We start from the raw sequence: 27,371 nt of genomic DNA, 5'->3' as shown, positions 1-27,371 counted from the left end.
TCTATTCACATCTGGAAGGAAATAGACTTATCAGTGATAGGCAGCATGGTTTTGTGCAGGGAAGGTCATGTCTTACAAATCTAATAGAATTCTTTGAGGAAGTGACAAAGTTAATTGATGAGGGAAGCGCTGTAGATGTCATATACATGGACTTTAGAAAGGCGTTTGATAAGGTTTCCCATGGCAGGTTGATGGAAAAAGTGAAGTCGTATGGGGTTCAGGGTGTACTAGCTAGATGGATAAAGAACTGGCTGGGCAACAGGAGACAGAGAGTAGTGGTGGAAGGGACTGTCTCAAAATAGAGAAGGGTGACTAGTGGTGTTCCACAGGGATCCGTGCTCGGACCACTGCTGTTTGTGATCTACATAAATGACCTTGAAGGAAGGTATAGGTGGTCTGATTAGCAAGTTTGCAGATGATACTAAGATTGGTGGAGTTGCAGATAGCGAGGAGGACTGTCAGAGAATACAACAAAATATAGATAGATTGGAGAGTTGGGCAGAGAAATGGCAGATAGAGTTCAATCCAGGCAAATGCGACGTGATGCATTTTGGAAGATCAAATTCAAGAGTGGACTATATGATCAATGGACGGGTCTTGGGGAAAATTGATGTACAGAGAGATCTGGGAGTTCAGGTCCATTGTACCCTGAAGGTGGCAACGCAGGTTGATAGAGTGGTCAAGAAGGCATACAGCATGCTTGCCTTCATCGGACGGGGTATTGAGTACAAGAGTTGGCAAGTCATGTTACAGTTGTATAGGACTTTGGTTCGGCCACATTTGGAATACTGCGTGCAGTTCTGGTCGCCACATTACCAGAAGGATGTGGATGCTTTGGAGAGGGTGCAGAGGAGGTTCACCAGGATGTTGCCTGGTATGGAGGGTGCTAGTTATGAAGAAAGGTTGAGTAGATTAGGATTGTTTTCGTTGGAAAGACGGAGGTTGAGGGGGGACCTGATTGAGGTCTACAAAATTATGAGAGGTATGGACAGGGTGGATAGCAACAAGCTTTTCCCAAGAGTGGGGGTGTCAGTTACAAGGGGTCACGATTTCAAGGTGAGAGGGGGAAAGTTTAAGGGCGATGTGCGTGGAAAGTTTTTTACGCAGAGGGTGGTGGGTGCCTGGAACGCTTTACCAGCGGAGGTGGTAGAGGCGGGCACGATAGCATACTTTAAGAGGCATCGAGACAGATATATGAATGGGCGGGAACAGAGGGAAGTAGAGCTTGGAAAATAGGCGACAGGTTTAGATAAAGGATCTGGATCGGGCAGGCTGGGAGGGCCGAAGGGCCTGTTCCTGTGCTGTAATTTTCTTTGTTCTTTGTTCTTTGTTCTCTCTCTGCTCTCACTTCTGACTGCGAGCTGGTCCTCAGCTATCCTCTTCATTTGTTATGATCATGTGTGGAAAGGTGGAATGTCCCCTCCCCCTCCCCCCCCCCACTTTCCCTCATCTTTATTTTAAAAACATTTATTTATTTTTTTAATTTAGAGTACCCAATTCATTTTTTTCCAATTAAGGGGCAATTGAGCGTGTTCAATCCACCTACTCTGCACATCTTTGTGTTGTGGGGGCGAAACCCACGCAAACGCGGGGTGAATGTGCAAACCACAGACAGTGACCCTGAGCCGGGATCGAACCTGGGACCTCGGCACCGTGAGACTGCAGTGCTAACCACTGAGCCACCGTGCTGCCCCCCCCCCCCCCTCATCATTATTTGACCACAGCTGAGTGGGGGGGGAGGTTTCAAAGGAAGTGCTTGCCAAGTCAATGGATGTTTAACTATTTACGTGCTGTGACCATAAACATCAGACAATCAGACACGTTTCCTTGGGTTTTTCAAAGAAGAGAATAGTATTTATTGTACTTAATGCACTCCAAGGAAACTACTTTTTAAAAATCCTCCAACTTTCATGTGCACACACAGTCGAAGCACACAAACACACACGTTGGTTACAGAGTGGGAGAATAGATTAAGAAATTTAAAGTCCAGTGAAGTTAAAGGAAATGCTGCCCTTGAAGGTTGGTGCCATGATTGGCTTCAGGCTGAACTCAGTGATCATCCTGGGTATGTCGTTGACATGATTTACGTGGGTAGACAATAAATTTTTACAGGTGCACCATAGAAAACATCATAACTGGCTGCATCAGAGTTAGGTATGGCAACTGCTCGGCCCAAGACCGTAAGGAACTACCGAGAGTCGTAAACACAGCCCAGTCCATCATGCAAAACCGCCTCCGATCCACTGACTCTGTCTACACCTCCTGCAGCGAAATCGGGCAGCATAGTCAAAGACCTCTCCCATCCATTATTCTCTCTTCCACTTGGCAGAAGATACAAAAATTTGAGAACACTCACCAATAGATTCAAAAACACCTTCTTCGCTGCTGTTACCAGACTCTGAAATGAGCATCTTATGGACTGAACTGATCTTTCTACACATCTTCTCTACAGTTGTAGTACTATACTTTGTATGCTTCACCCAATGTCTTACGTCATGTATTTACATTGTATATTTATAGTATGTTCTATGTGTTCATGTATGGAGTGATCTGCCTGGACTGTACGCAGGACAATACTTTTCGCTGTACTTCAATACACGTGACAATAGATAAATTTTAACAAATCAAAAATTTGTCTGCTCTTCTGAAGACAGCTGCTGAGGATTGAATTTATTTTTAAAATCTCTGTCTTCAGCAAATGGCGGTTAAAAAGTAGCAGACAGGATTTGAAAATTGCAAGTTAGGTGGAGAGCAAGAGAGAAATAAGGGAGGAACCCACTTGGGGTTTTACTTCTTCAGCATCTCATTTGCATGTGCACTGGCCTGCAGAGAAAACCAGGTGAGACACAAAGGGCTTGTCACATGACCCTCTCTAACTGTCCAGATATCAAATAGGGTCATGGCTCTTGGATTCCAGTCACCTGCTTACATGATTATATTCACATTTCTTTAACCTGTGAAAATCCCTCTCTCCAGTCACTCCATCTGGACCTGTAAAGACTAAATTACCAGCAAAGATTCGCATTCAAAGTATCGTCTTGCATCATTGACTTTGTCTATATATGTGTTTCTGGAACCCACCTCTTCATTCACCTGTGGAAGGAGCTGCACTCCGAAAGCCGGTGAATTTGAAACAAACCAGTTGGACTTTAACCTGATGTTGTCAGACTTCTTACTTGCAAGATTTCTTACTGTGCTCACCCCAGTCCAACGCCGGCATCTCCACATCATGATTAAACGACATCTGACAAATTCCTACCATAGTCAGAGTGTCATTGTTCAAGTAATTAGCCGAAAGAGTTGTCTCCATCAGTTTGATACCTGGGTGATTGTCTGGATGTTTTGTTAATGAGGTAGGAGATGGTTCCCATTCACACTCCTTCAGGGTAATTGTTCTTGGTGAGGATTTTCAGACAAGTTGTCTCCATTTAAATGGCTTTGGAATGTAAATGTTACAGCGATGCAAATGCTTGGCTATCTGTGCCTTTGATTTCAAGTCAATGGGATGTGGTTTTCGTCTGGTAAAAATTTTAATTTGTGTTTTTAAACCAGTAAATTCATGCCTCCACATTATGCAGAATGAAATAATACCATGTTAGCATAATTTTACAAGATTGTTCAAACAAAATTAATAAACACACATTTATCACCAAACACTCGCTTATCTATCATAAACTGCAACAGCTCTGCTCAGTTTAAGTGTGGATTTCGCAGCACCCACTTTGGATGAAGCGCAATTATAAGTAAATCCCATTTTGTTTCAGGGTCCACCTTGAGAAAAGCGTTGCTTCAGTACTTTCCGACATTTTTATCTTCTACATCAGGGTTTTTCAAACTCAGGGACGTGACCCGCGTGTGGGTCACGGGTGGGTGTCGGGAGGGTCGCAGAGCAATCATGTGGCGGCATTCCAGATCGCGGGAGAAGTGTCCAAGGCCGCGATCGGTTTTTAAGAATGCTGCCGGCGACTGGCCTTTAAATACAAACCATGGAGTCTTCCCGCCAGAAGTGGTGGCAGAGAGCAAGTCATGAGTGCGGCATATACACTGGCACCATGCGCCCTTGATTTGGACGCAAAATCATGAAGGAAAGATTGCTCCATTTGTAGTTGCCAGCAAGGAAGCAACAGGACTGTGTGAAGAACTGAAGATGGGTCATTTTGTAATGGGTCATTTTGTAATGAGGAAATGCTGGTCAGATTCACAAACAGGCCAGGATCTCACAACTGAATCTACTGGAGAGAACATCTCAGGAGAGTCCAGGGAAGGACAAAGCAGGGCTGATGTGAGCTGAATGCAGAGCTCAAAGGCTTCTGGTGAGAGGGTGGTGAGCATCTGGAACGGGCTGTCAGAGGTAGTGGTAGAGGTGGGTACACTTTTTTCCTTTAAAAAGCAGTTAGACAGTTACATGGGCAGTGTGGTTATAGAGGGATATGGGCCAAATGCAGGCAAGTGGGACTAGCTTAGTGATAGAAACTGGGCGGCATGGACAAGCTGGGCTGAAGGGCCTGTTTCCATGCTGTAAACATCGATGACTCGATGAGTCTATAACACTCAGCAAACAGAAAAGCTGAAGACGTGTACAAAGCAGTCTGAACCTAATTTATTCATGAGTGACTTTCTTAATTGCGCCAATGAAAATCAGGATGTAAAGCCCATGTGGGTTATATGCAGGGAGGTACTGGTAAATTAAAGTTTAAATCCCTCAAAACCTCAAAGGCATGGCGAGTTCGAGAACAAACCTCTTGATTTTTTTTAAGGGATGCAGCAAGAACTTAAATGTAACATTGAATGCATAAGCAAGTGAGATTGTGAGGATCAAGCAGGTTCACCTGTTGCATTAAAGGTAAGAAATAATGGTGTGTCACAAAGGTCGGCCGGTGTGGGCTGAGTTGCGAACTGGCCTGAGTTGCGAAGGTCAACTGGCATTGGTCGTGAAGGATGGCCGGCATGGGTCTCAAAGGTTAGCCGGTTGGTAAAAGTGGGTTCCGGGAAAAAAAGTTTGAAAAACACTGTTCTGCATACCTGTTAGGTGTCATCCAATGGGTTTGGGTTTTCACTGATAGCTGGGGCAGTGCCAAGGGCATTTTAATGCTATCGAACAAACAAGGTGGAATTGTCCCAAAATTTGTCAGTGTCAGTTTCAGTGAGAAAGCCAGTGCGTAGCTCTCCAGCTGCATGGCCGAGTTTTCTTCCAGAATCTCTGGCCCTCTGTACACAGGGAACCTGGGGTGTGGTTTGCCTCATCACTCCATCAGGGCGGGGCCTGATAGAGCCAACATTGTCAACTCCACAGAGATCGGGCCGCCATCTTTAAAGGGCGCCCCAATCTGCATGAAAAATAAAGACTCCCCATCACGAACATGGAGGCTCCCCCAACCAGGCATCAGGATGATCCACTCCAATCACACAGACATTGGGGCACGAACCCCACACAATCCTCCACAGGCATGTGGGCATTCCCTCACACCACAAACATTGGGCGCAAACCCCCACAACACATAAGGGGAATCACCCCAAAGGGCCATGCCCTGGGCACTGCTACCTGCTGCCGTCACCCTGGAACTGACAAGTTGGCGCATTCAAAGAGGGGGGGCGGGGCTTGGACATATCCTTCACATCAGCGTGACATCAAGTCCGCTAATTATATTATAATGTCTGAAAATCATGCGTGCGCCCTCCCTGGGCGTGAACCTGATCATGTATCGGAGGGGAGCAGGGAAGATCCCATTCCAAATTCTTGCTGGCACATATTCCGTTTTTTGCCTCTTGCGAGATTTAGCTGCCATTACCGTATTCGTGCCTGCGGCTGGCATGACCGTTAAATTGCAGCAATAGTTTTTTTTTGTGAGCTTTGAGCTTAACGGAAATTCAATTTCAATGTTTCAGTTTCTAAGGAGGTTGAATTTCACAGCCTGGCGCAGTTAGAGCGTCTCAACTCTCACGGTTGTAAAAAGTATATTCTTATGACCGCCTGGTCACACTGCCTGTAAAGTTCTTAACCCTTTGATTTCTGTGTCCATAACCTGTGGGTGTAATTGTTCTGTTTCTGGTACATTGACAAATCTTAATTCTCAGGTGAATATGGATGAGAAACTATTTTTGAGCCATTGTGAAGCATCGGGCTTCTCCTTCTGCACTTCGGCTTTAGTGAGTTCTGAAGTGGAATTACTGGATTTTACTTGTACTTCCCATGTGGTTTCCACAAGTGTGGTTTGTTTTCACATGTATTACCTTTCCTTTTCCCTTTACTTTGGGGATGGGTTTTCCCCCAATCCATCCCATGACCTCTGGGATACTACTGTCAACAGCTGGTTGTCCAGTATCGACTGCCCTCCTATGTGGCACTTCAACTAGGTGAGGTGGCTCCCTCACTTTATGTTGGTCTTTATGAAAACTTTCCCAATCCCTATTTAAACCCTAGAAGAAGATCTCTGAAAACCACACCTCTTGTTCGTTCCTTCAATTTGCTGCAGCGTCTATCCCAGCTCTGTGGCTTTCCTTGCGACTTCACCTCTTTAACTTTCACAGGCTCTATCGTGGTTCTTTGAATGCTGTACTCATGAACTTTGTTTTGAGTTCCCTTACTGTAGCTCTCTGTGTCTGTATGTAACTGTAAGTAAGAGTTTTTCTGCTTTTCTGTCTCAAGGGTGTGGCAGGGAAATTAAGGAGGGAGGAATGTGGTCGCGTGGCCCCTTTAAGAGCGATACTCCATGAATCACGTGATGAGCTATGAACCTACGGGGATGAAGCATGTGAATTTTAGCCTATCAGGTGTTTAGGCATGGATCTGTCTGTTGGGGCTTGAGCAGGATTAGCCTGCGGGTCATGAGAAGAAGACCTGTTTGGTCATTGTGCAGTCCTGCATATATAGTTCTATTTGGTTCAATAAATCTCTGTTGTGTTTAAACACTGCCTAGTCAATTGCCTCGCAATATAACAGAGATCATGAATACTAAAGAGTCCACAATTTCTTCAGTAGCTCTCCAGTATAGATGGCTAAGGTGGCAGATGTACTATTGAGATTCACAGCTGCAGTCCTCCCTGCAGATACTGAAACAGTTGCTCACCCACTACTGGGGCAGCCACCTCTGTATCAATTTTAAGTGGACAGCCATTGATGACGAGGGTCATCTCATTGCTGCTATTTTACTTAATCTCACCATATCAAAATTGGATACTTCTGATATTTCTTCAGGGTCGTCCTCAAGCTTGGTAATTGGAATCACTGTCGTTATATTTTGGGGGAGCTTGTCGTAGACTGATTGACTGCACCTGGCTTTCTTATTACATCTGAACAGCTAAATTCTTTCATAAGTTCATGTCCTTTAATTTTATACACTAATCTCTTATATGGGACTTTGTTGAAAGTCTTCTGAACTTCCAATTAAACCACATCCACTGGCTCCCCCTCATCCACTCTACTAGTTAGATCCTCAAAGAATTCCAGTAGACTTGACAAGCATGATTCCCCCTTCATAAATCCATGCTGGCTCGGTCTGTTCCTGCCAGTTTTCCAAGTGCACTGCTATTAAATCTTTTATAATGGACTCTCGAATTTCCCGACTACCGACATCAGGCTGCCTGGTCTATAATTCCCTATTTTCCCTCTGCCTCCCTTTTTAAACAGTGAGGTTACATTAGCGACACACCTATCTGTCGGAATTGTTCCAGAATCTATAGAATCTTGGTAGATAAGCACCAACCATTGCATCCATTATTTTTAGGACTATTTTCTTAAGTACTCTGGGATGTAGATGATCAGACCTGGGGATTTATTGGCCTTCAATCCCATTAATTTCCCCAGCACCATTTCCCCACTGATTCTTATTTCCTTTGGTTCCTTCCTCTCACTGAACCTTGGGGACAATCGAAGAGCCTTGTTGCACCTGACTTAGTGATGCAATGAGACTGTTAAATCTTGCAAGAGGCCTTTCGTAAGATTTACGATGCCCGGAATGCCTCGTGAGATCCAACAAGATCTAACAAGATCGCGCGAGACATTGCGATCTGGATCCCGCCCTCACGGAACGAGATCCAGATTAACATATTTAAATGAGCCATTAGGCTCATTACTGAAGTTCTTCCTCGTTTGTACAGGTGTTCTTTTCACTGCAGTTTTAAAAAAAAAAACTCCTCATTCTGGAGAGCTTCCCAGAAAGTCTACGTGATCTGTCTGACTACTGCCCCTGCACCTGCTCTTTCTATGAAGCTATTCAGAATAAAGAGACAGCAATTGGGGAAATGAAATTGGCTGTGATAAAAACACTTCAAATATTTCCACCACATTAAAGAGATGACTTTCACGTTCTTCTCACAGGTCACTGATATTGACATGCTGGAAGTTCCGAGCACATTTGAATGTTGACTTTAAACTGAAACTTGACAAGCTGAAAGACAGTTTAATGATATTCAAGGCCACAGATGGGAAGAGTGCCAAACGAGCTCCATCCAAGGAAAGACCCTTGACCGGAGGCCTGCAGCACAGCCCAAGCACCCTGCAACCGCCACATCCCCTGAAGGAACTCCCTCAGCACCTTGGAGGCAGGTTCAGGGAGGGTACTCACCGGTGCCAGGGTGATACTGCCAAGGATGGGGCCTGAAGGAGGAGAGTGAGGGGGAGGGGGCTGAAGTGGGGGGACTATCAGGGACTGAAGAGGGGAATTTACCGATTTACCGAACACATAATGAGCTGTCGCTCACCTGGCGGGGGGACATCCTTGTTAGTGATTGGGGGAGAGACTATCCATCAATTGGGGGGGGGGGGGGGGGAGAGGCTTGACACTGATTACAGCGGGGATGGACTTGCCAGCAATTACGGCTGCAACATTATTCTGAGATCAGGGTGTCCTTTTTAACGGACACCCAGATCTCTGAGGTGCGGGACTTGTCAGCTTGTTTAGGCCACGTCCCTCTCAAGTCCAAAGTAAAATCCGATCCTGTGAAATAAATTGTACAAGTGCCATTGAATGGCACATCAGTGTCACTCTCAGCACCAACAGGAAACAGTCCTGATTCCCTGCTGGCAGGAGCATGTAGACTTGAAACCAAAGAATTGCGCCCAACTCTAATATCAAGCAAATGTAGTCTCCCCAATTATTAGTTGCTTTCTTACATTTTACTGCTCTGTGTAGAGCTACGAGAGTTGCCTTCTCACTCTGTCCCTGTCCCCAACTGCTATTAGAAGAGCTTCCTTCTCCAGTGGTCTATCTGCACTAACTGCATTTAATGTTCCTGAGCCTGGAAGGGCGAAATCTAGAATTAGATTCATGTTGGACAAAGGTTTTTGAATGTGTGCGTGTTGATCACATTCCAACTGTGTTTTATTGTGCTTAGAGAGGGCTAGGGCATGAAGAATAAATCAAAGACATAATGTAGGTGTTGCTTAGTAACTGGGGCCTTGTAAGGTGTAATCATTGCATTGACCAGATTTAAAGTGGAACAGCCTCCTTCAAAGGTAAAACAAAAATGGGGTCACATTAATACAGTCTGGGAATCGAGAGTTAAAGCAATTGTGAGCAGTTCACACAGCAGTCAAGGCAAATAAACCCTAAAGGGGTTGGTGTAAAATCCTGGACTGGACTTCCTGGACTAGGTGAGGAGGAGTAGGACAGCTCTCCTTTTCCCTGACCCCTTGTTTGACTTCAACAGTTTTCAAAGGATATGCTTGTCAATTCAGTGAATGCTTAACTGTTTATATGCTATGCAATGAAAATAAAAGCACAATCAGATAGGTTTCCTTGAGTATTTTTTTTAAAGAGGGTAGTATCTAATGTACTGCTGAAAAAATACATGCTGTTGAAGCTTTTCATTTAGCACTCATCAGACAGATTCACAAAAATCTCAAATCTCAAAAGGGAACAATAATTTTCATTACATGAGAGGCAGGTGCTAATTGGTTGGCAAGTGAACTCTGATTGACAGAATGCAGCACGGGAATAGTTAAGTGCCAAACTTTTGTTTTAATTCAAACCAGGCAGGTTGACTCTGATTGGTCAAGGCATTGCCATGGGGAATGAACCTCGGATTGGCTGTCCCCCAAGTTTTTCTTTGGTTGGTAAAGGTGCAATGTTTTTTCTAGGGGCCGGTGTGTGAACCTATGTAGCTTCTTGCATGCCTAAATGAGCAACACTATGAACCTGGTGGGCAGCATGGTAGCATGGTGGTTAGCATAAATGCTTCACAGCTCCAGGGTCCCAGGTTCGATTCCCGTCTGGGTCACTGTCTGTGCGGAGTCTGCACGTCCTCCCCGTGTGTGCGTGGGTTTCCTCCGGGTGCTCCGGTTTCCTCCCACAGTCCAAAGATGTGCGGGATAGGTGGATTGGCCATGCTAAATTGCCCATAGTGTCCTAAAAAGTAAGGTTAAGGGGGGGTTGTTGGGTTATGGGTATGGGGTGGATGTGTGGGTTTGAGTAGGGTGATCATTGCTCGGCACAACATCGAGGGCCGAAGGGCCTGTTCTGTGCTGTACTGTTCTATGTTCTATTGACAGATAACCTTAAATTGGTTGTTCATGCAATTCTTAGCACAATCAGGATTGTTTAGTAAATGTTTTCCAATCGCAGAATCACATCTAATGTTGGACAACGTAGAATTATAGATTCAGAGCTTTTACAACATGGGAAGAGGCCCTTCTGCACATCGTGTTCACACCAGCCATCAAACACCTATTTACTCTAATCCCATTTCAAACACATAGCCCGCAGCCTTGAATGGTATGGCATTTCAAGTGCTCATGTAAATACTTATGTGTTGTGATAGTTCCCGCCATCCATCACCCTTTCAGGCAGTGAGTTTCCTTCACATCTCCTATACTCCTCCTGGCCCCTTATCTTAAATCTATGCTCCTGGTTATTGACCTTTAAGCTAAGGGGAAAGGTTCCTTACTATCCACCCTATTTGTGCCCCTCATAATTTTATAAACCCCAATCATGTCCCCCCTCAACCTTCTTGTGCTCCAAGGAAAACAAAACCTGAGCCTATCCTGTCTTTCTTGACAGTTGAAATGCTCCAGTCCTGGCAACATTCAGGTGAATGATTTCTGCACCCTCTCTTGTGCAGTCATTTCCTTCCTCTAGTGTAGCGACCAGAACTGCACACAGTATTCCAGCTGTGGCCTAACCATTGTTTTATACAGCTTCATCATAACTTCCCTGCTCTCAAATTCTATGCCTCGGTTAATAAAGGCAAGTACTCCATATGTTCTGAATTTTCTCAGCATGGGCTGGTTGGGTACAGTCAATACTTTGCCTGTTGTGAACAGCTGAAGGGACATGCAGTTTGGTGCGATCACTAGTTAAGTGTTGAGACATATAGCTTACTTACCTAGCATCACACCAGCACTGAAATTCATACCCAAATTACTCATTTAAGTGCTACGCAGAACGTCTTTTTGGCTTGATGGCAGCATCCTGTTAGTGGAGAATACCATTTGTGTTGCTACTGATTGTAGCAGTGTGAAATGGATAGCTTCACATTCTTGAGACAACTTCCCCTTCCAGGATAATCTGAGGTAAACTGGGCAATTTTCAGAAGCAAATCTGGTGACCGTAGTCCATTCTTGAATTTGTGTTCCATAGGATAGCCATTATCCCACAGGATAGCTTTGATGCACTCTATTCTGGTATCACGTTCTCACAGTTCAGGCCCTTTTTGACCAGGTTTCTGGTAAGCCAAATCTTATATCGAGTGGAATTGTAAGAATCCCAAGATATATATACATATATTTAAATTAAAAAAAAAAAATTTAGAGTACCCAATTCATTTTTCCAATTAAGGGGCAATTTAGCGTGGCCAATCCACCTACCCTGCACATCTTTGGGTTGTGGGGGCGAAACCCACGCAAACACAGGGAGAATATGCAAACTCCACAGGGATAGTGACCCAGAGCCGGGATCGAACCTGGGACCTCAGTGCCGTGAGGCTGCAATGCTACCACTGCGCCACCGTGCTGCCCTCCCAAGATATATATTGACCAGTGAAAGATGGCTTGCAGTGGACAGTAGTTGACTTATAACTGCCCTTTGAAATGTTGCGGGAAGCCGCTCAGTTCAAGGGCAATTAAGGTTGGGCAACAAATGCTGACCTCACTAGCGATGCCCACATAAAGAATAAACATTAGAATGTTCCATTTTCAAGGTGATGTTAAGTGCAGGATTAAGGGGCCAAAGAAATACATGCAGCTGCAGATTCAAATCGAGTCAAATGTATTGGAAACCGCGAAAAGTAAATCTGTAATAAATTCATGTTCCAACATTCACGCGCATGTACTCGAAGTTCATCCACATACAAATAGGTTACAGAATGGGAGGATAGATTAAGCAATTTAAAGTCCAGTAAGGTGAAGTGAGTATACCATTCAGGAAGGTTGGTGACTTGGCTGGCCTCAGGCTGAACCCGGTGGTCATTCTGGGTTTCGTGTTGAGGTGATTTAAAGAAACAGATGGATGACTTATCTGTCCTTCTGAAGATAGCAGCTGCAGGGTGGAATTATTTTTAAAATCTGTCTGCAGAAAATCGAGAGTCACAATACAGCCGACAGTGTTCGAAACTTGCAAGATGGTTGGAGAAGTAGAGAGAGAGGGATGGTGGGTGGGGTATGGTTATCCACTGATAGTCTTGCCCCTTCAGCATATAATTTGCTTCTGCTCTGCTCTGCAGAGAAAACAAGAGTTTAAACTCACAAAGGGTTAGCTGGCTTGACATATGACCCCCTCTCTCCAACTGCCCAGTTACCCAAATATAATCATGGCTAGTGGATTTTAGCTGCCTGGCCTGCATGATTGAATTACATAAACACAAATCCTTTCACAGTCAGAATATCCTCATACCAGTGGTTATGTGAATTGTTTTTTCTCCAATCACATTAGCGCCCAGCTGGTTGGCTGGATGTTTTGAAATGGCGTAGAAGATGAACTCCCATTCATACTCTTTAAGGAAATAATTCCTAATGAGGCTCTGCAGATAGGTTGTCTCCATTTCAATGTTTTTGGAAGGTAGAAGGTACAGTGATGCAAAGATTGGGGCATTTGTGACTGTGATTTCAAGTTATTAGAATATAGCTTTTGCCTTCTCAAAAATTCAGGCTGTAGCTTTGTTATAGCCTGCCTGCTTACCACAGGCTGGGGACTAATGGCAATCGTGGCCCTCACAAAAAGCTTCTAACCAGTAAATCCACAAAGTCCATTTTTGTGTGAAGCATTACTTCACAGCACTTTGCAGGTGCAAAGAATGTTATGGTGCCTGCAGTGCTTGGAGGGAGGTCAGACTTCTTGAAGATGCACTGTCAGTTCATCTGACCCAAGCAAGTGTCTGCTCAGAGACTGGCATCACAGGCATTCCAGAACAAAGGCTTCAGCCGATAAAGCACTGAGCAGGATCTAAGGCACAAAGGTTAGTATGCAACAGTGAGATGATATCACATCCTGGCCTTGCTGCAGAGGCCTCAGATGCAGGATTCAAGGGCTCAAGCTACCAAAGAGCATTGATAAGTGTGTACCAGGCATACATTGGGATGCCAGCCAGCAAGCGCACACACAATAGTCAGAGTATAGAACGGCCCAACTCCGACTATTGTTGAAATGAAATGAAATGAAAAAAATCGCTTATTGTCACAAGTAGGCTTCAAATAAAGTTTCTGTGAAAAGCCCCTAGTCGCCACATTCCGGCGTCTGTTTGGGGAGGCTGGTACGGGAATTCAACCGTGCTGGACTGCCTTGGTCTGCTTTAAAAGCCAGCTATTTAGCCCTGTGCTAAACCAGCCCCTTCCTCCACACTAAGCATCAAATTGATGGTGTAATCTGTGGGGCCTACCCAACATGAATGGACCTCTGGTGACAACTCTGAACTCTTCCATAGCAGCTCACACTACCATGCTGACTTTGGCACACAGCATTGATAGGGGCTTCCACAACATCACATCACTCCTGCACTTTGCTCATGCACAGAGCTGTAGGAAAGCAGGGGAACAGCTCCAAGCAAATGCCATTGGTTCCATGGATGAGGCATCTGCTATCTTCTCTCTGGATGCCTATTGCTCTTCCACAAACTCCACCAGTAGCCTTGTCAGTGTCAGACGACTAGCTTGACCAGACTACCCTGGCCAATACAGCCTACAGCTGGGCCTCCAAATCCCGAAGCTGCTCAACAGTGCCCACCATCAGAAGTGTCCTAGATGGAAGTTCAGCTTCCTGTAGCTCCCAAACTTTAACTAGTTAGTAAACAATTCACAGGAGCATGAAGATAGGTAAATGGGCATGCAAACGATATGCTCAATAACATTTCTGGTAGTGGTACAGCACTGAGAGCAAGTCTCTTCTGTGGCTGTGCCGAAATTCCTGTGAGCGGACATAAGCCATGTCTGAAAGGGATATCCCATCTTGCCAAGTTGTCAATCTTTACCTGACAGACTGGTTGGAATGGAGTGGAACAAAGGATTAGCACAAGATGAATGAATCACAGCTTTTACCAGGAAACCATGTAAAGGCCTGCGTTATGCAATGTCTGTGGTTGCAAACAAGCTGGACTTCGATAGAGTAGTATTCCTTCCGGTTGAGGAAGATACCAGATAGGTGATGGGAAGCACATGGGGAAATGTGAGTAAAGTCTATAACCATTTAGATTTTGGGGGTGCTTGCAATTGAGTGTCAAGCTTAGCGCACTCTAATGCTGCTTCACTTCCACCGTCAGTGCTGCCTATGCCTTCGATGGAGCTCCAGTTGATGGAGCAGAAGTTAACAGCCTCCTTGGTGACGTGCTGTCACCTCATATGTTGCTTCTCCGCCAGGTTGAGCTATGAAAAGTATTCCCCGAAGAGCCGCTATAGGCTTTCTACACAGTGCCCTCCTCCTCCTCCCTTCTTCTCCCAGTCACTCCTGTTTGTTGTTGTCTTTGATGTTCAACCTGCTCCAGCCCCAAATACAGATCATCAGACAGTAAAGCAAAGTATTAGCAAAGCAGAAAAGCAGTTTGCTCTGGAAAAAATGTATTTCCAGAACTCCCAAGGACAGCAATGAAATAGACAAGAGGTCCAAAAAGCCTGAGGTATATGTTGGCAGCCTAACCAGACAAACCACCGATTAAGCGAATGGAGGACATGTGTCATTTGAATAGGGTACTTACTGACGGTTATTTTCTGGCCAAGTTTATCTTGAGATGCTTGCAGCACAGAAGCAGCCCAATTTCTCAAAAGGGTCCTAAAATCAGTGGTGGATCCTATTGTAATTGTATGAACCTTTCTGAATACTTCTGGCATGTGACAAGAGGCTCTAGATCCAATATGGCGAATGGTGGACCAGCAATTTGAAACTGATGTGCACAATGCTTGCCATATTGGAGCATTAGCTGTCTATTCCATGGCTTAATATGCCTGCCCATTGCCTGCCTGCAATCATGACAGGAGTCATAAGCCGTATCTGGAGGGGATACCCTCTGTAACCAAGCAGTGCTGCAGTCACTGATCTGCTGGCCTCATTGGAACTGAGGCAATGACTGAGGACTGGCACTGGATGAATGAATTATGATCCAATCTCTAGGCCAGCGACTCCAGCAATCTGATTCCAACTGCACCTCCAGAAAGATTTAGGATTGTTCAATCAATGGATTGTTCCATTCAAATCAAGAACGATTAAATACCCTGATTGAAAATAGCTTGCCAAGGCAGCCCTGTTTGTTTAGTTTCAAATAAATTGGTACTGTTTGCACGCGGTGTATATTTGAACCAAATGTAATTATGCATATTGCACATTGTCTCCGTTAATTCCGATAAAGATAATACTTCATTGTCACTGTAACATTCAATTAGTTGCTGCTAGTCTTTGAACAATTTACATACTTGGTACATGAGAATATGAGCTAGTGCTTTTCGAGAGAAACCTCATTTGTTCTACTTAACTCATTTCATTAAAAACCAATGAAATGCCATTAAATATTTTGCAGTTACTTTGTTGTGTGATTCTAAAGAACAAATTAGTTCTGGCTACCGTCGTAACTTGATTTTTGCACATGGGAGACAAATATGCGAGAAAATTAGCGCTCGGAAAAATAAAAGACAGTTGTCAATTTATTTTAATAATCTATATTGTCACAAGTAGGCTTACATTAACACTGCAATGAAGTTACTGTGAAAAGCCCATGGTCACCATATTCCGGCGCCTCTAAGAGTACAGAGAGGGAGAATTCAGAATGTCCAAATTACCTAACAAGCACATCTTTCAGGATTTGTGGGAAGAAACTGGAGCATCTGGAGGAAACCCACATAGACCCGGGGAGAGCGTGCAGAGTCGGCACAGACAATGACCCAAGCTGGGAATCGAACCTGGGACCCAGGCGCTGTGAAGCAACAGTGCTAACCATTGTACTACTGTGCTGCCCATAACAATTCAGAGAAACACGTGGGGACCTGACAAACCAGTTCTCTCCGAACTAGCTCCTCAAACAGATTTTTAAATCCATAAAATTCATTTATTCTACCCTTTTAGAAACAGATTTATTCTCATTATTTCCCTCGCCTCGAGGGAAGCTGAATAATTCAAACGCAATATAACCATTAAGAATAAAAGGTTAGCAGATTTCCTGGGTCATTCTTTTGATTGAGAATGACACTTGAATTGCCAAAGAAAGAAACAATTGAATTACTCATTGTCAAAACAAATACCACAAAGTTTAAACAACAGGTGATTCTCCCAGGAAAACTGGCCGAGTTCCTGATGGTGTGGTTCTAACCACATTTTGCCTGTCGGGAACGGCCGGTGGTGGCTGCGGACTCAGTCCGCGGCCACCCTGGTGGGGGGGCAGGGGGTTCCTTCACTGGGGGGGGGTTTCACAGATGGCCAGGCAAGCAATTGGACAGCACTGATTCGCAGGCGCGCACGATCTCGGTGGGGGGGGGCCTACTTCGTTCATCAGGCCGCCGCCGTGCACATACACGGACACCCGACTGGAAGTGCGGGACCCCCTATCCGCAGCCAGAGCTGCGACGAGCACTTAAGGAAAGTCCAGAATGAAATGCCCATGTTTTGATGCTGGCATGTGGACATAGCCCCATTATTGGATGGGCTGGATTCTCCGCCGGCGTGATTCTCCATTATGCCGGCGCCCTGGGGTTTCCCGACGGCGTGGGGCTGCCCCACAATGGGAAACCCCATTGACCGGCCGGCATAACGGAGGATCCCGCCGGCGGGTCGGGGCAGAAAAGTGGCGTAGCGGGGTGGAGAATCCAGCCTACGATCACCATCAGCCTATCAGCCTATTACCTAGATTTAAAGATGAGTTTTGTTTTGAATGTACACACATATTAGCAGACAAGCGTTGAAAGAGATGCACCAATTATCGGCTCGATGTGTTGGGATGAGGGAGGAGGAAATAGTTTGAAAACAGTATAGAGTGTGTGGCATCACAAAGAAATGGTGATAGCTCTGGGCGCAAGTGTAAATTAAGCTATAAATTACAATGATGAGAGACTCTCAGAACCAATTATATTCTTTCATACTTCGCACAATTTATGGCCATAATTTTCAATGCAGTCTCTTTTTTTCTTTTTCCTCATTTGTTTGCAGGTCAAATTTCCCTTCCCACACTAATATTTGTGTTCTTTATATTATAATTCTATCAATGAGAAAGGTCCATTTCTTGAGGTCAATCAATTTTAGTAAAACCTGTACGAGATTTACGAACTTTAGACAAGCATCCGAGGGACAAGTTTTTACTATGATCAGAAGCCACAAATATTTCAAAGTGAATCTCAAACTGTTTAATAAATGCTTTTTTTGGTGCTAGAGAATGCTCTGGTTTTCTGGGGATCAAGAAAAGGCCTGACAGACAGACAGAATATCAAAAGATAATCTATATGAGCAAAGCAACATATAATTAGTGGAAGTGTGAGTTTGATTGTACAACTGCTGAGGGGGAATGAGTAACGCATATCTTTAATGGTAGTCATTTGGTACAAGCAGAAAGGGAAGACCTCATGCAAGGTGGAGAATGGTTGGCCCAGAATGAAACTAATTGAGTTCATGAAACCGGATGTCGTCGGATATGCCTGAGCGTGACGGAGGAAGCCGATTTAAGCATGTAGAGGGACGATGAATAAGTGTTGTAACCCTGCACACACATGCAGATTTTTAACAACCTGTATAGTACTTTTGTAGATGATCGAACAATATGCAAGATAAGTCGCATAACTGCAAAGAGTACAGAGTGATCTACCAGCAAAGGGAGACCAATAATTATTTATATATTACCGGATGTATGGGGTCTGAAATTACTGAGAGTAGCAATCAGATTGGAGTGGGATTGTCACTCCACTTTTACTTTCTTACCCAAATGTTTTTTTGGGGGGTGTTGGGTCTGGTTCTGCTTTAAGGGGGGATGGGATGGAGCTAAAGGTTCATGTGGGCTTGGGTTGGGCCTCAGTAGGGGTGGGGGGTGTCGGGTTGGATCATGCAGCTAGAAGAGGTTTTAGTTCTGACAGTTTCTGGTAGGTATCGATGTAACACAGTTGGAATCATCTGAAATTTGGGATTTAAATCGCACTTTTGGTTGGTTCCCCAGGGGACGTTTGTAATTCTGGGACAAAAATGCTATGCAAACCTTACCTGTGAATGTCCGATGGGAGGAGTAGTGGGGTGGGGGCGGAAATTAGGGGTGGAGGGTAGTTCTCCAGCACCTCTTTGTGGTACACCCCCTTAAAAATGACAACCTGCACCATTCTTTTATTTGTTCATTGGGTGTAAATGTGGCTGAGTGAGGCCACCATTCATGCCCATCCCTGAGGGGCAATTATTAGTCACCCACATTGCTGTGGATCTGGAGTCACATGTAGGCCAGACCAGGCAAGGATATTAGATTACCTTCCCTGAAGGAGAGTAATGAACCACAACAATGATTTTATGGTCATCATTAGACTTTTAATTCCAGGGGCGCGATTCTCCGCAAATGCGGCGAATCATAAAGGCTGCCGTGAAACTGGCCGTGTTTCACGGCAGCCTCCGTGCCCCCTCCCGGGACCCGATTCACCCCCCCCGGGCGGGGCTAGCAGCGGGGCCCCGTGAAGCACGGCATTGCGGCCTTAGCGACCCGCGCATGCGCTGGACCGTCATCTCCCTCGGCTGATCCTGCGGGGCGGCGGAGGGAGAAAGTGTGTGTCCGTTACGGACGCACTGCCCGCGATCGGTGGGCACCGATCGCGGGCCCATGCCCCCCTTGGCACGTCCGTGGTACGACCGTGCCAATCGGGGCCCTGGAAGCCCAGATTGGGCATGTTGCGGCCGTTTTTATGATGGCAGCAAGCAGGTGTGTTTGCTGCTGTAAAAACGGCCGTAAAGGCCTGGGAACTCGGCCCATCGGCCTGGGGAGAATCACTGTTTGCCGTAAAAAACGGCAAGCAGCGATTCGTGTCGTGGGGCGGCCGTGGGGGGGGGGGTGGGAGAATAGCGGGAGGGCGTTAAAAATGTCGGGGACGCCCTCCCGCTATTCTCCGACCCGTCGTGGGCAGTGGAGAATCGCGCCCCAGATTTCTACTGAATTCAAATCTGCCATGGTGGGATTCGAACCCAGGTCCCCAGAGTATTACCCTGGGTTAAAAGCAAATTACTGTGGATGCCAGAATCTGAAATGAAAGGGACAATGCTGGAAAATCTCATCAAGTCTGGCAGCATCTGTAGGGAGAGAAAAGAGCTAACGTTTCGAGTCCGATTACTCTTTGTCAATTACCCTGGGTTGCGGATTACTAATCCAATGACAGTACAACTCCACCACTGCCTCAGAGGTCACAGCCCATGTCGTGGGCAGCACGGTAGCATGGTGGTTAGCATAAATGCTTCACAGCTCCAGGGTCCCAGGTTCGATTCCCGGCTGGGTCACTGTCTGTGCGGAGTCTGCACGTCCTCCCCGTGTGTGCGTGGGTTTCCTCCGGGTGCTCCGGTTTCCTCCCACAGTCCAAAGATGTGCGGGTTAGGTGGATTGGCCATGCTAAATTGCCCGTGGTGTCCTAAAAGGTAAGGTTAAGGGGGGGTTGTTGGGTTACGGGTATAGGGTGGATATGTGGGTTTGAGTAGGGTGATCATTGCTCGGCACAACATCGAGGGCCGAAGGGCCTGTTCTGTGCTGTACTGTTCTATGTTCTATGTTCTATGCCGTTTCTCATGTCTAGTCTGGGATTCAAAGCACAGTTATAATATTTCAGTGCTGCTTCAGACAGTTGCTCACATCTATCCTGTGGGAACCTATATAATTATGGCTGATGTTAACAACGGATGATCAAACGTTACTCACTTACATTTTTGTCACTTTCGTTTGTATCCCTGATTAAAGATTACAGCGTTGTTTTTTGCCTCTCTCCCTCCACCACTGGACTGCAGCAGTGCTCCTGAAGTTTCTCATCTGGCCCATTGGGATGACTCAGCAACTCCCCACACCAATGTCCACGCCCAAAATTTAGCACTGGCAAAGAGAGGAAGTAATGTGAGCACAGAGGCATAGAGCATATTCTTCAAGACCAGCAACCATAAAACCCAAGACCCAAAGATCTACTCAGTTAGTTTTTAGAAAAATATCATATGTTCCAGAGGTGAGATTTAATTTAGGTAGGAATCAAAGGGCAGGGTTTCCTACGCAACTCACCATGTTGCAGAGCCTGTCCACCATTGGCCGGCAGCGGGAAATCCAGGATTCATCATTGTCAGGACTGGAAAATCGCGTTGGCTTGAACGGCTGGCAATTTCTGGCCAAAATCTGTACTCAAGTAGGAAAATCAACATTAATGCAGTTGGATACGGTGTTCTATTTACTGTTCCAATGTGTGTGGGGGGGAGATTGTGGTGTAGCGATAATATCACTAGACTAGTAATCCCGAGACCCAGGCTAATATTCTGGGGGCACGGGTTTCAATCCCACCGTGAAGCTGGTGAAATTTAAATCAAATGATCAAAATCGGGAATTAATATCTAGTCTCATTAATGGTGATCAAGGAACTATTGCCGATTATGTAAATGCCCTTTACACGTGACTCCAAACCCCGCAGAAATGTTGTTCACTCTTAATTGTCCTCTGAAGGTTTACTTCAAGGGTAATTAGGGATGGGTAACAAATGCTGGCCTTGCCAGTGATGTCCACATCCCATGAATGAATACAGAAAAGAGAATAGGACAGGAGACACAAGGCCACATCCAGGCACAGGCCTAGTGATGTTATTTTGAGGGAAAGCCTGAGACAGCTTTATTCTGCCATTCAATTAAGTCAAGGTTGATTGTACCTTAAATCTGTCTACTCACCTTGGTTCCATCTCCTTAACCCTTGTCGAGCAAAAATCTATCAACTCCAGTTTTGACATTTTCAATTAACCTAGCCTCAACAACTTTTTGGCAGAGTCCAGGGTGGCATGGTGGCACAGTGCTCAGCGCTGCTGACTCACAGCGGCAGGGACCTGGGTTCAATTCTGCCCTTGGGTGACTGTGTAGAGTTTGTACATTCTCCTTTTGTCTGCGTGGGTTTCCTCCAGGTGCTCTGATTTCCACCCATAGCCCAAAGATGGGCAGGTTAGGGTGATTGGCCATGATCAATGTGGGGGAGTGGTCCTAGATGGAGTGCACCGTATTTTGGGAACTGGGTGATCTCCAGGTAACAGAAAGATATCAATCTCTCCAATTATCCAAACTTAAGTTCACAAGCCGAAAACAGAAAATTAATGAACAAACTGATAGGAGAAATCATAGAATTTACAGTGCAGAAGGAGGCTATTTGACCTATTGAGTCTGCACCAGCCCTTGGAAAGAGCACCCCACCTAAGCCCATACCTCCATCCCATCCCCGTAACTCCACCTAACCATTTTTGGGAACTAAGGGCAATTTAGCATGGCCAATCCACCTACCCTGCACATCTTTGGACTGTGGGAGGAAACTGGAGCACCTGGAGGAAACCCACACAGACACGGGGAGAACGTGCAGACTCTGCACAGACAGTGACCCAAACCAGGAATCGAACCTGGGACCTGGAACTCTGAAGCAACTGTGCTAACCACTGTGCTACTGTGCCGCCACAAATTCTCCCGAGTTGTTCTGTAACCTATAATAAATGGGCAGTTGGTTGAACAAATATTTAAGATTATTAAAGGATTCATTAGAGCAAAGCTTTTTCCTCTGAACAGCGAGTTCCCAATGTGGGTGCATAACCTTACATTTAGAGTTAGGGTACCAGGGATGGTGTCAGACCTGCACTTCTTTGCACAAAGAGTAATGGAAATCCATGGAACCCACACAGCGCAGAACGAGTCCACTTGGCCCTTTGAATCTACACTGACCCTCTGAAAGAGCACTCCACCTAGGACCACTCCCTCACATTGATCATGGCCAATCACCCTCATCTGCCCATCTTTGGGCTATGGATGGAAATCAGAGCACCTGGAGGAAACCTACGCAGACAAAAGGATAATGTGCAAACTCTACACAGTCACCCAAGGCCGGAATTGAACCCAGGTCCCTGGCACTGTGAGTCAGCAGCGCTGAGCACTGTCATCATGCCACACTGGACTCTGTCAAAAAGTTGTTGAGGCTAGGTTAATTGAAAATGTCAAAACTGGGGTTGATAGATATTTGCTCGACAAGGGTTAAGGTGATGGAACCAAGGTGGGTAGACAGATTTAAGGTACAATCAACCTTGACTTAATTGTAAGAATAGACTTACACTGCTGAATGGCTTCCTTCTGCATACAGATGGTAGAGAAACATTAATTCCTAGTTTTAAATAACTGCAGTATTCAGTATACATCTGAAACAAAATGATTCACTCGTGCTCTCTCTCAGAACAATGCATATGATACGCATCATTACTCATTGCACATCATTACCCTAACAGCACACTATACAGTGATAGAAAAGAATTCTTCAAACCCAAGTAGAGAAAACACATTTCACTCAAATTCCAATAATCAGAAGTTATCATAAAGTATGTGCATCAGTTTGTGATGTTTAGCACTCTATGTTGTCTGAGAAAGCTATACATTATCAACACATGCAGCTATAGTTTGGTTTGCCATTACATTTGAACAAAGTGAGAATTATCTGCTGTTTTCTGCAGCTTCCAAGTTTAGAATATTGGAAAACTTTGTCTACTCAGATTAAGAACAAAATATGCCTCTGCAGTGTCAGTGAGAAAGGTACTCATTTCTATTGTTTAACTTTACTAAATGCAGACAGGACCCAGACAGATCAAGTTAGTTGATTTTTATAAAGATTATGTTACCCATTGAAATCTCATCCGGATAAGCCACACGTTTAGATAGTAACCAGTTTCTGCCAATACCCCTTAGGCACTTTCCGCCATTGGGTATGGGCAAATCACTTGCCTTTTGGCTGAGAACGGAGGATTGAAGTTGCAACGTTTTCACAGGTCACTCATATGGAATAGCTGCCTATCAAGGTTCCATTGTTTGCGATTGATTGATCTGCTCTTTCCTAAATCCAGAGCTTATTCTTTCCTCTGTATGCCACTGAGTTATTAATATTATGTGCTGACTCAGCTATTTTGACTGGTTCTTCAGACATCCCCAATGTACATGCAGCTGTCATCTAAAGGATTCATGGAGTTGTAATGGCGGCCATTGTTTCCAATAAAAGCATTCCATTAAAGGATCACATCTTCCTGTGACAGTTCTTTTTTCTTTTTTTTAAAAATAATTTTTATTGAAAAATTTTGTATTTATATAACAACGAACCGCAATAAAGTACCAACAATAACAATAATGATAACAGTCATAAACATTCGCCCATCCTCAATGAACAACAAAACATATTAACAACAACTTAAATTAACACAATATTAAGTTAAATAACCATAGAAAAAAATAGAAACAATAAAGAACACCCTCCTTTCCCCCCCCCCCCCCCCCCCACCCCGGGTTGCTGCTGCCATTGACCCAGATGATCTGACAACCTACGTGGCCATGATGCTGAACTCGCTAGTGGGGCCAGGATCTTTCCATCTGCCCCTGGAGCTGGAGGGAGCCCACAGAGTACTGGCCAGGAGGCCTAAGGAGAATGAACCCCCGTGTGCGGAGCTGGTGAGGTTCCACCGGTTCAGTGATTGGGAGTGTGTGCTGCTCTGGGCCAAGTGGGTGAAGAGCAGCAATTGGGAAAATGGGGTAGTAAGGATCTACCAGGATTGGAGAGTGGAGGTGGCTAAGCGGCGGTCCGGGTTTAATCGGACGAAGGAGGTGCTCTATAAGAAGAAAATAAAGTTTGAAATGTTGCAGCCTGCGCGCTTGTGGGTTACTTATTTGGAGCGGCATTATTATTTTGATTCCCCGGAGGAGGTGTGGGCCTTTGCGCGGACGGAGAAGCTGGACTCGAACTAGGGGTTGGGGGTTGCGGGGTCGGTTGTAATGCTTTATTGCTGGTTTCTGCAGTTATTTTTTCTTACACACAGGTATGCAATGCCAATTATACTGAAGCATATTAATGCAAAACTAGCTTATGTCCTTGTGACACGAATGGAACATGTTTTCTCTGGGCTCCTTCAAAAGCTCTTTGATCAAATGCTCATTTAAACCAGAGCACAGAAAGAACCATATGACACTAAAGTATATAAACAATAATGAAAATCTGATGAGTGATAGAAGGAATGAGTTCTATTCATTGAATTAGGCCAGTGCTCTTTTCAAACACACATCTACTTTAGAAGTACCGCAGATACATTATTCCACTTTATAGACTGCACAGCATAAACTAATAAATCAAATGGGGAAATGCAAACCTCTATCTACCCTTTTTAAGCAACTAAATTGTTTCAGGTCCATTCACCCTGAAGAAGCACAAGGCTGGATTTTACTTCATGTTCCCTGCTGAAATGGCAAATGTTGATCAAGACCCTGATCGATCGGCTTAAACAGAGACAAGAAATGTCTACTGTACCTTTATTTTATTTGGCGATTACAGTCTTCAAAATTAATCAGCAGAATGTGACTCAGACTCACAGTTGAGCTCTAGGTATGACCCGCCATAATGAAGGAGGCTTGGCATTCAATAATTATTTAGTGTGGCTGTCTTCTTCCCTTATTTTCTCTGATCTCCTAGCTCAGGAGCCCTTCTCCTCAATGGTTCATTCTAGGTTGTCACTGACGATGTGTGCAGATGTTCCTTCTTTTATCCAGGTTCTGTTAGTATTGAGACAAGATACTCATCCGCACATGAGGTGAGTTCTACATCTCATCAAGGATATTCCTGTTCAGCCAGGGTGATTCAATCAAGATCCATTGTCCTCTGAAACACTAATGTCTGACCAGCTATTAGTCCGTTATGGAGGCTGATGGCCCCCTCGTTCATTGTTCATCCTGTTGTAAAGTTGATCACTATTGTTTCAAAGTTAGTCACATATTCATAGCATAGTATTTTGTCCTTTTGTGTAGTAGTAATAATAATAATAATTTTTATTAGTGTCACAAGTAGGCTTACACTGTAATGAAGTTACTGTGAAAAACCCCTCATAACCTAAACATGATAACTACTGATGTGGAGATGCCGGCGTTGGACTGGGGTGAGCACAGTAAGAAGTCTTACAACACCAGGTTAAAGTCCAACAGGTTTGTTTCAAACACGAGCTTTCGGAGCACGGCTACCTCGCTTTACCGCAAGCCCACAGATAATCTCACGATGCTCCACTTCTCCAGCTTTCACCCGAAACACATTAAAGAAGCCATCCCCTATGGACAAGCCCTCCGTATACACAGGATCTGCTCAGACAAGGAGGAGCGCAACAGACACCTACAGATGCTGAAAGATGCCCTCGTACAAACGGGATATGGCGCTCGACTCATTGATCGACAGTTCCACCGCGCCACAGCAAAAAACCGCACCGACCTCCTCAGAAGACAAACACGGGACACCACTGACAGAGTACCCTTCGTCGTCCAGTACTTTCCTGGGGCGGAGAAACTACGACATCTTCTTCACAGCCTCCAACACATCATCAGCGAGGATGGACATCTTGCCAAGGTCATCCCCACACCCCCACTACTGGCCTTCAAACAACCGCGCAACCTCAAACAAACCATTGTTTGCAGCAAATTACCCAGCCTTCAGAACAGCAACCACAACACCACAAAACCCTGCCAGGGTAATCTCTGCAAGACATGCCAGATCATCGACATGGACACCACCATTACACGTGGAAACACCACCCACCAGGTACGCGGCGCATACTCGTGCGACTCGACCAATGTAGTCTACCTCATACGCTGCAGGAAAGGATGTCCCGAAGCGTGGTACATTGGCGAGACCATGCAGACACTGCGACAACGAATAAACGGGCATCGTGCGACTATCAACAGGCAGGACTGTTCCCTTCCAGTTGGGGAACACTTCAGCAGTCAAGGACATTCAGCCTCTGATCTCCGGGTCAGCATTCTACAAGGAGGCCTTCAGGAGACGCGACAACGCAAAATTGCTGAGCAAAAACTTATAGCTAAGTTCCGCACGCATGAATGCGGACTCAACCGGGATCTGGGATTCATGTCGCATTACATTCGGCCCCCACCAACAAGCCTGGACTTGCAGAGGCCTACCGACTGAACTGGCTTGGGACAATTCACACCTCTTTAACCTGGAGTTACCTCTCTCTCTGCATCTTTGATGATTTGATTGCCTGCAGGTGCTCGCATTCCGGGGCATCTCTGACTGTGTCTATATAAACATTTCTGGAACAAGCCTTTCCATTCACCTGAAGAAGGAGCCGTGCTCCGAAAGCTCGTGTTTGAAACAAACCTGTTGGACTTTAACCTGGTGTTGTAAGACTTCTTACTATGATAACTACTGTAAGTGGGTAATCATGAAGTTCTGTATGGTGATAAGAGGTTTCTATGTCAGCTTGAATGCTCTGACAGATGGCTGATAGCGATTCTAGCCAGGGTCTTATTTAGTTGTCCCTGTTTTTGGCCGAGATGTCTTTTCTCTTCTGTCAGCCTGTCCCCAATATTACACAGAGAATGAGGTGAATTGGCTGAAACCAGGGCCGGGATTCTCCCATACTCGGCGGGGCGAGGGGGTCCCGGCGTGTCGGAGTGGCGTGAATCACTCCAGCATCGAGCCGCCCCAAAGGTGCGGAGATATAGGGCCAAGCCCTCGCATTGAGGGGCTAGGGCCGCATCGGAGTGGTTCACACTCCGCCGGCTGGTGTGAATGGCCTTTGCCGCTACGTCAGCCGGGGCTGAAAGGACTTCGCCGGCCGGAGTCAGTGGCTGCTGACGTCATACCGGCGCATGCGCAGGGGTGGAGGTCTCTTCTGCCTCCGCCATGGTGAAGACCATGCGAAGGTGGAAGAAAAAGAGTGCCCCGACGGCACAGGCCTTCCCGCCAATCGGTGAGCCCCGATCGCGGGCCAGGCCACC

General features: G+C 45.5%; 1 long non-coding RNA gene across 1 annotated transcript in view; it reads right to left on the bottom strand.

Annotated features, from left to right (window-relative positions):
* Positions 1-12,204: 12,204 nt before the first annotated feature.
* The window catches only part of LOC119955061, a 53,172-nt gene continuing 38,005 nt past the window's right edge, over positions 12,205-27,371 (bottom strand). Inside the window, exons 3-5 of the long non-coding RNA XR_005458378.1 lie at positions 20,617-20,727; positions 20,273-20,436; positions 12,205-12,651 (exon numbers count right to left, since the gene is read on the bottom strand). This is a non-coding gene — a long non-coding RNA (uncharacterized LOC119955061). The remainder of the gene's footprint in view (positions 12,652-20,272; positions 20,437-20,616; positions 20,728-27,371) is intronic.

Source organism: Scyliorhinus canicula, chromosome 20, assembly GCF_902713615.1.
Source record: "Scyliorhinus canicula chromosome 20, sScyCan1.1, whole genome shotgun sequence".
NCBI lineage: Eukaryota > Metazoa > Chordata > Chondrichthyes > Carcharhiniformes > Scyliorhinidae > Scyliorhinus > Scyliorhinus canicula.
The sequence above is the reverse complement of the archived record's forward strand: the minus strand, read 5'-3'. Positions and strand labels throughout refer to the sequence as shown.